This window comes from Convolutriloba macropyga, chromosome 8, assembly GCF_964194025.1.
Source record: "Convolutriloba macropyga chromosome 8, txConMacr16.3, whole genome shotgun sequence".
Lineage (NCBI taxonomy): Eukaryota > Metazoa > Xenacoelomorpha > Acoela > Convolutidae > Convolutriloba > Convolutriloba macropyga.
Window position 1 is genome coordinate 66,870,289 of NC_134475.1, and position 11,643 is coordinate 66,881,931.

The 11,643-nt window shown below is 33.8% G+C and overlaps 1 protein-coding gene across 1 annotated transcript in view; it reads right to left on the reverse strand.

The window, feature by feature from the left end:
- The window catches only part of LOC142344289 (uncharacterized), a 46,140-nt gene extending 43,952 nt beyond the window's left edge, over positions 1-2,188 (reverse strand). The window contains exon 1 of the mRNA XM_075395874.1: positions 2,030-2,188. The gene's annotated coding sequence lies outside the window, so the exon portion shown is untranslated. The remainder of the gene's footprint in view (positions 1-2,029) is intronic.
- Between the last annotated feature and the right edge of the window lie 9,455 nt (positions 2,189-11,643).

Consider the following 11,643-nt stretch of genomic DNA (forward strand, 5'->3'; position numbering starts at 1 on the left):
AGCAATGTTGGAAAATTGTTCCTGTTGTATTCAAAGTTACGTTCTACGTACACAAAATTACGTTTTAAAAATAACAATTTGATTTTCAGTTATCAATTCCCCCCAAGGAAAAAAATCAATGATTTCGGATGGGTGATAAAAAAGGGTATCGAACTCCAAGTGTACATCAGTACTGGACAATTGTAAATGCAAGTCTCCCAAGTAATATAATTTGAAAGCTTTCTCGAATGAAAATTGCTACTTTCAAGCGTATTTGAACGACGCAAAAGAGATTTTCAACAGTCACGGTGGCACCGTAAGGAGAACAAACATCTAGGGCGCGAGAGTGCGTCGTTCCAATCACCGTAGGGAACTTTGTTTTCGCACCTGGCTTAGACTTGCCAAGTCTTGGCCGCGACTGACAAGTCCTAAATGTGTTACGATCATAGCTCTGAATCAGTTCTGATCCTAGACTTGGAGTTAGACTGCCCAAAAACTGACATTGAATTAGCTTTAAGTACGGGGACACAATTAAAAAACCGAGACTGAAATTTCGGAGAAAAGAGATGGATTGAAAACTAACGCTGTCAAAAATTATATTGCCTCAAAAAGACATCGTTTTTTTTCATTTCGACTTATAGCTTTCGAATTCTGTACTTTAACGGCACCGAAAGTTTTGAAACACACTACCGCGTTATTAACTTAACAATAAGGTTTTTAAATCACAGAATTTTTTTCGACAATTTTTCTAATCGAAAGATAGATGATCAGGTACAATATGCAACACATTGGTTTATTATTCCGTTGTAATTCCGCAAATACCAATACAAATACCAAGCTCTTTGGCTTCACTTAGAACTGTATCATTCGGTTTGCAGTCTAAAAGTGAGGTAAAAGGACAGTGAAGGGAGTACACAAAACTCATTGGTTTCTTCAAGACAGAAGTTTTCCATTAGGCGTTCAAATATGCCGGCAAAAATTTCGGGTCTTTCCCATTATAGCTCCCCCATGAAATTATAGCCCCCATTATGGCATAATTACCATGTTTGGGGGGCTATAGGTTAACTGACCACTAAGCTGTGGGGCCTATTATGGGAAAGACCCAAAATTTCTACCATGTATCACAATAAAAAAGACAAGAATTATTGATGTCTGCAGAGCCACTAATAACAAATTTTTGACCAAATTTTTCAGCAAAATAATTATTTTTTTGCTAAATTATTAATATAGACATGACTAAGCCTGCAAATTTTGTTTGCTATCTAGAAAAAAGAATTGATTAGACTTTGGGTCGTTAATTTTTGAAAAGAAAACTAGTAAAGAATATGCAAATCAGTTTGTGAAAAAGTGCATCATTTAGAAACAATTAACAATTACACCTACGGAACGACGGATGCCTCACTAAAAATTTGCCTAACGTTATAGCTTTTTAAAAATCTTCAATGAAGAGTATTTGAAAAAAAAATGAATAGTAGAGAACAAATAAGAAAAAAATTAAACCGTAACTTTGTCGTCAGCTAAGCTCAACGTAAATTTTAGTATTTTTTTTTCACTGACTCCTCCATTTTGCCAGGTTTTTCAATTTTGCACTATCTAAAAGTTTTTGTAGGGAGCATAGCAAACACAGATCGCAAAGTTTTTAAGTGAAATAAATAATTTTTGAATTTCGGATCACGTCTGTTTGTGCCACCAGCTTAGTGAGTGCACTTTATTTGTACTTCCCAGACGAAGGTTCCCTTTTTGCCTAAATCCATAGATTGGCACTTAATCTGTAGCTTGTGGATGAGTAACGTTGTTGAGGGAGGAATATTAGCACAATGGGAAAAATACCATTTATCAATCTAAAAATCGCTCCAACAACTGTTATCGTCAATATCGGATGGTTAATATATTTCCCCAGACGCACATGAAATATTTTTATTCAATGATTTCCTTTAAAATGAAACGTGCTCTCTAACTGAGAGCATAACGTGGGGGGGGGGTCACAAAGTTGATTTATATTCAAGTAAATTTATCATAAATATACTAAAAATATAAACAATGCACTTACCAAATTTGTTTTTGTCGAAATCTATTTGCTGATGGTTTTTGACGTGTAGTATACTAAGGAAACGCTAAAATAAATCAAGTTATCACGACTTTAACTGTCGAACCAATTGCTAGAGCTATCGAAAAATCGAAAATTGTTCACGTCTTGTTCAATTACTTATTTTTCAATAATTCACTATTTCCATTTCATCATTCTCGTCACACAAAAAAATCAATTGATGCCTACCTACGATATACAAACTAACAAAACGTCACTAAAAGTTACGTTGACTTAGAGGCCCCATGGTTAAACCTCATTGGTCACTTAAAGTTCGAGGCAGAGAGCTTACTTTGAAAGGTTGAACTTAGACTTAAAACAAGTGAAAGTGGAATTTTTCTGCAATAAACTTAGGCCTGAAGAAGTTAAATTCTTTATTTTTGTTTGCCCCACTCTTAGTGTCTTTAAGGGAAAAACTGAAGGTCTCCTCTATAAGTATCAGTTCAATCTTTCTACCTAGGAAAAGCAACCTTTTGCACATGATTCAAACCTCTATAAATAATCGGCTGCTTTCGTGTCGGCGACGGCGACAATTCTCTTGTTTCAACTTCAGTATATCATTAGGTTGAAAAATTTTCTGCCGTTAACTTTCTGCAAAACTGGGGATGCATAAGGTGCTTGAAGGTGGGGGGCACAAACGAAAAGATCAGGTTACTGCAAGAAAAAGTTTTGGTACAAATGATCTGATCACCTACTTGGTGCTTTCTAAATTTTTTGTGAATGCATTTATAAACCAGTTTGAAAAGTGGTCGACTCATAATTCTTTCAACAAACAGTCTCTCAAGGCTTTCTCTACTTTTCGAAAAAGACTGAACAAACTGTTCTAAGCCTTCAAGTATTTACGGTTTAGCGACGATCTGATTTCCTTAATAGTACTCAAAGCAAAAGAAAAAATTCCCCATAAAATTTTGACTAAAATGGACAGAGTATATTAGCGCTGAAACTGGATTTCCAGTTTCACTTATCCATTTCCTGAAATGGCTTGAAATGCAGGCCGACTTTTTCTTTTTGTTTTTTATTGGGATTTTCAATTTTTGTTGAAACTTGTTCTCCATTTATCACAGCTTTGATCAAAGATTGCGCTTAATGTTAACTTCGTGTGTTTCGACTGTTTCTTCGTGCCAAACATTTGCCCATTCAGTCCCCTCTTGGGTTCCTAAGATTTGTTCTATCATGCACATAGATAGCTCTTGTACAAAATTTTCTCAAAGCAGCAATCTTCTCCATTTGTGCCACCAGCTCCAGTCTTTTACGCACCTCCAAGTTAATGAGAACGTCTGAATGCATAGTAAGTCATTATGCAAAACAATGCACATCTGTGTGTGCAAATTTATTCACCCATTAAGCTCTCAATAAAAGTAGCTATCGAAATTTATGTGGTTGTCCTACACTATCATTGGATTTTTCTAACTATTGGGTCTTAGATGTTAATTATCTATGGATTTATTTCGCAGTTCACTTTGACTGAAGTGCTGATTACGGTTCGTCCGCGGAACTGGACTAGGAGCAAAGTACAAATAGGCTATTTATATCATTTTATTAGAATTAAAATTTTTGTTTACATCCTGCCATTTTTACCTTCCTTTTTTGGAAAATTATTGAAGGAGAAACAACAGTCATCTGGAACTACAGGAGACAATTACATTCTGAGACCGTTTCAAAGTCACACTTGAGGATATTAGAACTGAAAATGGAAATAAAAACAAAACGACGGGAAACAGGCAAAACACAAGCAGAAACTGGAAACTTCTGTCAACAAAACAAATGTACAAAAAACAGCAAGACTTGCGCAGCACTTCCAGAACTTTTATCAGGAAAATGCAATTTGTATCCTCTGCAAGTTCTAAAATTGTTGTGAGTGTGCACCTGATTTGAGTTAGGTTTTTACATCTTTTACAATATCCAATTCTCTGTTGACGAACACCCAGTTTAGTCTTTTTTCTGGTTGTATTTTTGTTTCCTCAAGACCGTTGTTCTATTGTTTTTCTCAGAACTTTTCGCAGCTAGTACTAAGGGTTGTATTCCATCGCATTGCTCTAAACATTTTTTTATAGATAGCTCGGCAATTTATTTCTGGAGACATTTTAATGACCTTTTTTATATACTGAAACAAATAATTTCAGTGGAATAATTTCAATATTAAACTTTCGTATCCGTAGCTCCTGATCTGGTTTTATAGTTTGTGTTGAGACTCTTTCGTGGATTGTAGTGTCATATATATTTTTCTCCAGATACATGTCTCAAAAATTTCAAATTTGTCATGTAGGCATGGCTGACATGATGATCTTTCTTTGAAAACAACCCCAAAAACTTTGATAGTCTATTATTTTGCCGTGGCTATTCATCAATAATAATCCTGATCATTTTTTGTAACATAATTGCATGATTGTTCGTGAAAACTTTTCCAAACAAATGATTCAAAGATTGAAAACTTCAAAATGTTGATTGCAATATCGCAACAACTGTTACTGACTTTGAAGTCTTGCTTCTAATTTTATATTCTATGTTATATTAAAAGCTTACAATATTATACACAGTCCCAACTTGCAGCCAACTTATTTATGTTTTGTTCTAATCTGTAGCAGATGATGTCATCATCATGACACAAAGTATTCTATATGGCATAGCTTGCGATTGTGGAGATTTTCGCTGATGATTATTTGCAGCCGATAGTTCACAGCATTTCCAAAATCAATTTCTCAGGCGGAGGAACTCACGTACTCACACACACACGCACCCACACACACCCACACACAAACACGCAAGCAACACATATACACACACACGCCACTGAAGCTCCTTCAGAAAGAATTTAATATAGAAATTTTTAGATGCTCAACTAAATTATTTAAGGTTGAATTGTATCTCGAAACGGCGATTTTTGAGTCACATTACGCGAAATGCTCGGGAAAAATTAGAGAAAATCCTTTTTTCTCCCATTGAGTCGACCGTACGCATGAGTCATCCGCTAGAAAAGAAACTTCTCAGGACTTACTTCAATATTCGAAAATTAGAACAAGAAAACGGCAAAAAAATACTAATAGTCAAAGAAGAAAACAATTTATAATGCTTGACATGCTGTACAAATCTTTGTTCTGGTTAAAAATTGTTTATAGTGAAAAGTATCTTTTGTTTCTGCAGTACTTTTCTTTCAAAATGTAGAAAAGAACGCATAATTTGAAACAAACCCTTTCGGTTATAATCAATAGGCCGAGACCAAAGCTGGTCTCTTTGCAAGATAAATGTCTGCTCAAGAAACCTGAGCAAGGTGTCATTGAAGGAAACGTAAAACACAAAACTCAAAAACTTTAATTGTAAAACACAGCCTTACTTGTGTATTAACCCACCAGGGGGATTAAAATGATTGGCTATTAAAAAAGCTCGAAAATTCTTTGTTAGTATTTAACGAATCGCGTGGTTCATAGATTGAGCCGCCCGTTCCCTAATATGGTATAGTCATCGAGCTAGGTCAGTTACTATAACCTGACTGTTGAGTTGATTGCGAGAGTCATTGTAAACAGAGATAAGATATTGATCAAGACTCCTAGGAAAATTTTGTGATGGCTGTTTATTAAATGTTGAAAACGGAAAATTGTTTGAAGTTCAAGTAAACAGCAATCACTAAGCCTCATTTCCATTCTAAATTTTACTTAAAAAAACGTGAAAGACGAGACAATTGTGCCGAAGAAACTTTATTACTTCGACCAACGTAGTATTTGTGAATATGTTTATTGATAGCCGCAAAGCGATAGCTGGGGCTATTGTCGGCCTTCTTTTGGTTTTTTACACTGCAAAGAATTTTTTGAATTGTATTGGGGCGCTGTCTTTTCTTAAGATCTGTTCACACATTTTTATGATTCTTGAAGTCAAATTAGAGTAGTGATTTTGGTCACGCAGAAACAGGAAATGGAGCGAAAAAGCCAGTGATTTTGCAGCGTGAACTTTTTTCGCTCTAATTTTAAAGTAGAGTGAGAAAATGGTGTTTGAACAAAATATCGCTTTCTCGCTAGTGGTTTTTTGTTCACATGGGGCAATTTCACTTTGTTTTTTTGCTTTTTTTTGGATCGAATTTTCTTCTAAATGGTTTTCCCAATCCATTCATAGTTCATTATAGGCGTAGTTTTTGTTAGAAACAAAATTTCATTTCTCGCTAGTGGTTTTCTGTTCCCGCTAAACGCATTTTGACATCGACTTTCTGTTTTTTTGTTGTTTTATCAGATTTTTTCCAATTATTGTTTTCAATTCACTCATAGCCCGTTCTAGGTCTAGTTTTTTTAGTCAATGAAAATTCATTGAATTGTATGTCAGGACCTGTTCTGCTATGTTTTTTTAGATCAAAGAATTTGAATTGTATTGGGGCGCTGTCTTTTTTTCAAGATCTGTTCACACATTTTCATGATTTTTGAAGTCAAATTGGAGTTGTGATTTTGGTCACGCCGAAACAGGAAGTGGAGCGAAAAAATGCGAGGTTTTGCGGCGTGAAATTTTTTGCTCTAATTTTCAAGGAGAGTGAGAAAACAATATTTGAACAGAAGTGCGCTTTTTCGCTGGAGGTGTTTTTTTTCTCATGAGGCAATTTCTCTTTGATATTTACTGTTCTTTCAATTTTTTGGATTGAATTTTCTTCTAAATAGATTTCCCAATCCATTCACAGCTCACTCTAGGCCTAGTTTTTTGTTTGAACCAAATTTCCATTTTTATCTAGTGGTTTTTTGTTCACATGCGGCATTTTGATACTGATTTTCTGTTTTTTTAAAAATTTTTTCGATCTGATTATTAACTTTAAATGGTTTTCCCAATTCACTCATAGTCCGTTCTAGGTCTAGTTTTTCTGTTTTGTCAATGAAAATTCTTTGAATTGTACGTCAGGACTTGTCCTGCTATGTTTTTTTATTTCGTCTGCAAAATACTTTCGTCTACTATCGACTGCAAAAAATTAGCAGCGAAACTCTTCTCAATCGCAAGCTATGCCATATAGAATACTTTGTGTCATGAAAATGACATCTTCCGCTACAGCATAGAACAGAACATAAATAAGTTGGCTGCAAGTTGGGACTGTGTATAATATTGTAAGCTTTTAATATAATATAGTATATAAAACTGGAAGCAAAACTTCAAAGTTAGTAACAGTTTCTTCCGATATTGCAATCAACATTTCGGAGTTTTGAATCATTTGTTTGAAATAGTTTTCACGAACAATTATGCAATTTTGTTTCAAAAAGCGATTCTTGTTACGTCCATATGACGTCACAACCACTTCAAATCTGCTTTTTGTTCATTCGTTCATGAAATTTCAACTAGAGTGCGCGTGTGGGGTCATTTTTCGCGCTTAGTGGAGCGCGTTTTTTGTTCATTCGCGTGAATAAATTTTTGGTCACACTTGACTTACCTCACTCTCCAAAAATGACTTCCTCACTTTGAAATTGACTTTTAATTTACTTTATTTCAAAGAGATAAGGTCAAATGGGTGTGTGTCACTCTAATGAAGGTTATTTGAGAGCAACTAATTGAGGCAGCAAAAACGTATATAAACTCTAACTCAAAATATAACATATCAACATTCAATGAAAAGACGATTTTTTCTAGTCTGTCTATTTTAATTTTTTGAGACTGCAGGTCTACGAAACTTTTGCCGCAAAGTTGGAAAATATGTATCGATTTTTGCCAAATTTATAGGAATTTAACGTGAGCAATGTTAACGAATGATAAATGAGGCACCCTTATGCGAAAAAATTTATTATTATTATTATTATTGTTTTATTTTTTTTCATTATTTTTATTATTAGTATTATCATTAATATTATTATTGTTTTTATTTTTGTTTTTATTATTATAATTATTCTTATCATTATTATCTTTGTTATTATTATTATTATAATTATAAATAATATTATTATTATTGTTATATTTACTATTATTATTATTATTATTATTATTATTATTATTATTATTATTATTATTATTATTATTATTATTATTATTATTATTATTATCATTATTATTACTATTATTATTATTTTTATTATTATTATTATTTTTATTACTATTATTATTACTATTATCATTATATTATAATATTATTATAAGTACTATCATCATTATCATCATTATCATAATTGTTATCATTATTATTTTTTTGTATTGTTAATCTTCATATTATTATTATTATTACTATTATTATTACTTTTATTATCATTATTATTATCATTATTATGATTACTATTTTTAATATTGTTATTATTGTTAATTTTATTATCACTATCAAAGTTACTATTATTATTATTATTATTATTATTTTTAATAAAATTAATTTTATAATTACTCTTATTATTCTTGTTTTTAAAATTATTATTATTAATGTTTTTTTTCTTATTAAAATTACTATTATTATTTTGCTATTAATAATATTATCATTTTTGTTTTCTATTATTATTATTGTTATTTTGATTGTTAGTATCATTAATATTATATTATTATTATTAATTTTTCTATTTTAATATTAATACTAGTAAATATTATTATTATTATTATTATTATTTCTATTATTATTATTATTATTATTATTATTATTATTATTATTATTATTATTATTATTTTTATTATTATTTTTATTATTATTATTATTATTTTTATTGTTATTGTTCTTCTTATTATTATTACTATTATTAATATCATTATTATTAGTACTTTTACTACTACTATTATTATTATTATTATTATTATTATTATTATTATTATTATTATTATTATTATTATTATTATTATTATTATTATTATTATTATTATTATTATTATTATTATCATTTTTATTATTATTATTATTATTTTTATTATTGTTAATATTGTGGCGAGTACCAGGCTCACACTGTAACCAAGAACCTGAAAGTATTATTTTTAACTTTTTTAAACTCGATATGATAGCATATTATTCTCGTTGTTGTATGTAAATATGTACGTTACGCATTGCGTTGCACCAGTCGCTCTTCATATGCTCCGATCGAAGCGCACACAGTGTCTTCCAAGATCAAAGTGAAGTCGTTTCAAAGAGAGTTAAATTTTTCTCGCGTTAGTCATTTTACTGCTAATATTAGTTTTTATTAGCAATATACTCAATCGATATTTTCCCGACACAGCATGGCGCAGTCAGCTCCAGTACTTTTACTACGCTCCCCAGCGGGAATCCCATTCTTCTGGGACAGTGGCATGAACCCCCCGGTCGAATGGCTCACGTTGGCTTCAACACTAAAACTGGCCATAAAGGCCAAGGACTCTATCTAAATGCACTCACTCCTAAGAAATAGGCCAGAGGCAGAAGACCTCTTTTACCCAGCTGAACCAACATATGAACCCCCCAACAGAAAACGAAACCCAAGCACAGCACTGTTCGAGAGACCTGATGAATAATAAGCGGAAAGTCAATTGGGAAAACGAGTGTAAAGCGATCAAATTCAAGGGCCCAACAGTAGAAGAAATCCCATGGGACAAAGCGGATACGAAAGTTAAGAACCTCATTTACTTAAACCTCGGAAGAGAAGGACAAAGGATTATTCACCAGCGCTTTTCCCAATCAGTTATCGACCCCATTTCCGCCTTCGAACTCGCCCACGATTTCGCTTTGTCCTTTACCCGACCGATAATTACCACGTATTATCGCTTCCTCCTGTTCACATGCAACAGAAAAACGAGAAACTCGAAAATTTCCACTGCCCGCTCAAAGCCCGCGGCGCGAAATGTCGGTTGGGAACGGCGGAAGATGACCTCATAAAGGATTTATTCATAGCCTTTATGTCCAATGCTGACAATCAAAGAAAACTTTTAATCGAAACCCGAACACCACTACAAGTGTACAAATTGCACTCAACCGTGGTAATCATAGGGCCATCTACAACCATCTAAATTGTCACCCATTCCTCTTAATCGACCAAGCATCCTTTCAACGAAACCAAACACCACCTCGAAACCCACGACAAAGCACACCCATTCGGAGACAACAAACCCAACGCACGGCAATTCCCTCGAAAATGTGTAGATGGTGTGGGGTACAATTCACCCCTGAACATCTTCAAGTATGCCCGGCAAAAAAGGTCCAATGCAATTCATGTAAAAAAATCGGACACTTCAGCTACCTGAGCCAATCTGCAAAACGAATTTCGCAAAGCCAAAATATTATACCCCAGCAAAACAACCCACAAACCTGAAGAGTCAGAAACATAAGAGAAGCAAGAAACACTCATTCCTACTCCAACCCAGAACACGAGACCCACACAGAACCCACCGACGAAACAGTCGACCAAGAAAACACTTTCATCATCCAGGAAGTTTTCGACAATTGGAACACAGTCAACTTCGTCAAACCCAAATCATTTAACGACGAACACCCCATAAATTACTCACCCAAAATATCTGACAAAATTTGGAAACGCACAACATCAAATAACACCGAAATCGAATAGACGGCCGAGAGAAGTAGCCCTAGGAGTTTCCTCAACAAAGATGAGGCCGACAAAATACTACGCAACCGCAAAAACTCCAAGTGGATAGACCAAGACAAATGTTCACGCGATACAGATGTTTCAACAACCTGGAAAAACCGATTCTCGGCGCTATAAAACTCACCTTAATATCAAGAAACTGGGTAGCTAAAGACAACCAAATATTTGTTGTCAGTACACAAACGGTCAGCCTACTCGGACGAGACGTCCTAGGGAAACTCGGCGTTACTCTCCTACAACCCCAAGGTATGAGTATAAACCATATCGTTTCGGACACCCCTATACAAACTCGTATAATAAAGAAATTCCCCAACCTTTGTACTCGACAAGGCAGCTCAAAAAACCACATAGCCAAGTCGACGATTAAACAAAACAAACAACCCTTCCAACACAAACAACGACGAATCCCATTAGACCTACATGAGAAAGTTGACAAAAAAATCAGACACTTTTATGAGAGCAAACAGATCATTAAGCTAGAAAAAAGCTCAGACAACGTATTCATAAGCCCCGTCGACATAACAGTGAAACATGAAAAATTCATCAAAATAGCACTAGACTCAGAACTCCTAAATGATGCAATAGAATGGAAGAAATATCAAATGTAGTCAATAGAAAACATAAAGCATTTGGTAGCGAAATGCATTTCAGAGAACAAAAAGTCCCCAGGCAACTTCTTCTAAAAATTAGACCTGAAGTACGCATGCAGTTATACTGTCCTAAACCCTGATTTAAAAAAACACTGCAATTTTACCATACTCGGGGGAAAATTGTCAGGCACATGTCTATTTGTAAACGGATTCTACGAACTCTGATATGCCGGCCACTTTTCAAAAAACGCTAGACCAAACGTTCCAAAACATTCAGAATAAAATCAAGTTTCTAGAGGAAATACTTATTGTCACCAAGGGTTCACTCTCGGACCACGAATTACACATCGACAAAGTCCTAACAAGGCTAAACAAAGAAAACCTCGCCATAAAGATCGAAGAAATCGAATTCTCCCAATCTAACATAACATGGCTGGGCTAAAAAATTACCCAATCGGGAATTACTCCAACAGTGAAAAAAAAAACGGATACAATT